Genomic DNA, 2,977 nt, shown 5'->3' with positions numbered 1-2,977 from the left:
TCCATACTCATCTACATGACTGAGCAATGTCTTGAATTGCTCAGCCATGTAGAAGCCTTCCTGGAAGTGGTTCCAAGGAACTAGAAAATGACTAATTAGTATATACAGAAAAAAATACCACATGAGGTGACACACAGTTATGGCTGTGGAAAATCTTTAATAAAGAATATGTATGCACTTTCGCTTTGGACTTGGACACTTCATCATACATGTCTGATGAAGTGTCCAAGTCCGACATGAAAGCACTTACATATTCATTCTTTATTAAAGTTTTTCCTCAGCTGCGATTGTGTGCGTCACCTCAAGTGGTATTTTTTCTGATAGTTTCCATTCTCGTTGAGGTGCTTAAGCCTTTGCTTTTGTATTTTTCTAAGTAATTAGCATATATCTCTCCCCCAGGAAGGCCTCATTAGCATTCAGCACAGCTGCAGGCCCAGCCTTTCTTGCTGCTGCATGTCTTTGTGGTAGACTACCATGTAGCACAGTGTTAGTGCAGTAGCTGAATTGGGGAAAGCCACCACAATGTGTACACAGAGATTTACACAATGCAGTACCTTCTTGAATTCCCACCATTAACAACAGATAAGCACTAAAAGGCTCCACTTAATCTACATATTATTTATTAGATAAGTTACTTATCAGATGAATTGTACAATTTAATTTAACAGTTTATCCCCATACCCACTTCAGATGTCTGATCATATTTTTATGATTTATATTATTTTCATGGTCATACCCGCGGTGGTGGTGCTGCGGTAGCATTGTCGCCTCACAGTAAGACGCTGTCCGGTTCGATTCTCAGCTAGAGCGTTTTCTGCGTGGAGACATGCATGAATGGGCATACCTTCGTTGAAGGTTGTGCGTCAGGCCTGGCAAGTCGGTACATAAAAATCAACTGCCATTCATTAGCGGACCAGAGTTCTGCTGTGGTGACCCCTAACTGGGAAAAGCCAAAAGACACAAACAAATTATTTTCATGGTCATAATGCATATTCCTTTGCATTCTCCCTGAGGTTACCCAGTTCGCTTATGAATGTCATGTGTGGAGTGGTGTCAGTACCTCTATGGCTTTAATCAGCAATGTTCAGTACTCCATCACAAAGTTAGTTTTCTGCCCACTGTCTATCAAAACTACTTCATTACAGATCATTTATATGATTCAGCCATTTTGCTCAAAACCAAAGTCCACTGAATGCAAACTCTATCACAGGGCTTTTTCCATAGCAGCACTTCTATTAACATACTTGCTGCTGGTATAATGATCTCATTATTAGTACCCCCTCTTTGTGAAACAGTCCTGAACAATAGTCTCTGACCCTCAGATGCATTGAAATATGACAGACACAGGTTATTTTAAGCTCCATCAGTGTTGAAGTGAGTAATAATAGTCCCCATACGTTGTACAGTTTCTAACTTGCAAACCCTTCACACAAGTCTCCTAAAACGTCTGCATTTTGTGATACTTTTATTTCACCTCATTGTTTTTTAATGGAACTTTTCTTTTCACTCTGATCATCACATGCAAGTCTTTCAGATATCTGTTTCATGCTCTCTGCACTTTCCACCCTTCTCCTTGTTGAGATGTAGCATCCCAGTCTAGCCTTTATCTTTTGACTTATTAACACACCACTACCTCTCAACATTGAAAGATTTCTCATTCAGTTCATTCAGAGGACCTCTCGTGGTCGGAAAACACAAGCCAACTGGTCAAGAAAGCACACCAATACCTCCCCTTTTTAAGAAGGCTGGAAAAAGCTAAGCTTCCTCCTCATATTCTCTATAGAGGTGCAACAGAGAGCATCCTCACCTGCAACGTCACAGTGCGGTTTGGAAGCTGCACAGTTACAGAAAGGAAGGCGCTACAAAGAGTGGTGAGGGTTGCAGAGAAGGTAACGGATCCCAGTCTTCCATCGATACGACATCTTTATTCTGCACAAGGACTGTTTAATCATGTGACATCGAGCAGGAGATATCGCAGCATCCGCTGCAAGACTCATTAACAGTTTCTACCCTGCAGTTATTAAACTTCTGAACTCGGGCACGAGTCCCAGGGGTCTGGACACACGATGAGTCAAATTTTTATTTTTTTGTGCAATTTATACTTGCATATATTGCAAGTGCAATATTTATTTATTATATCCATAGTCAGTATTATTTAACCCACTTAAGTGCAATATTAGACAAATAAGTTAGGCATTTCAGTCTGTAGTGCGTTTTGTATTACTTTAAACACAGTAGTAAATTTAACCCAGCAGAGTGTATTTTTTTCATATACGAGTGTTGTTAAATGTCTTTGCTCTTTCTTGCGTGTGTTGGGAGTAGTACTGTATTTGTTAGGCTTATTCTTCTGCTTGTATGTGTTGCTTCACTTCCCTTTGTAATCTCAAGAACTGAGCTGTTGCACAAAATTTCATTCAGGCTACACATGTGTAGTTCTAAATGACAATAAAGTTGACTTTGATTTCATTTTCTATTACTCTATTTACTGTAGAAAATTCATACATTGCATTTTCAAACTTGGCCAGCAGAGGGTAGTAAATGATTTATTATCAGTTATAGTAAGGCCAAAAGCTGTTTGATTTCTGAATTACCATCTTGCCAACATTCTTAGAAAAGAGATTTGTTGCAAACCTCTCAACTTTTTTGCTCAAGAAGAATTCCAGAAAAAAAGCTAAAAATGAAGGTGTGACAAAATCAGGAATAATTTTTAAATATTACTTTAATTCACTTAAAACTTGAATAGAACAAGTTTTGCACTGGTATATATTTTGGGGCAAAATCCGTTAAATATGAAACTATTAACATCTCCCATTACTGATAGACTCTTATTGTTTTTGTTTGCCTTTCCGCTTTTCCCAGTTAGGGGTCGCCACAGCGGAATTCCAGCCTGCAAATGATTGGCAGTGGGTTTTTACGGTGCCGAGTTGCCAGCCCAATGCCCAACCTTCAAAGAAGGCACAACCATTCATGCATTCAC

This window comes from Protopterus annectens, chromosome 13.part0 (genome assembly GCF_019279795.1).
Source record: "Protopterus annectens isolate FY-2018-M chromosome 13.part0, PAN1.0, whole genome shotgun sequence".
NCBI classification, from domain to species: domain Eukaryota; kingdom Metazoa; phylum Chordata; order Ceratodontiformes; family Protopteridae; genus Protopterus; species Protopterus annectens.
The sequence above is the reverse complement of the archived record's forward strand: the minus strand, read 5'-3'. Positions refer to the sequence as shown.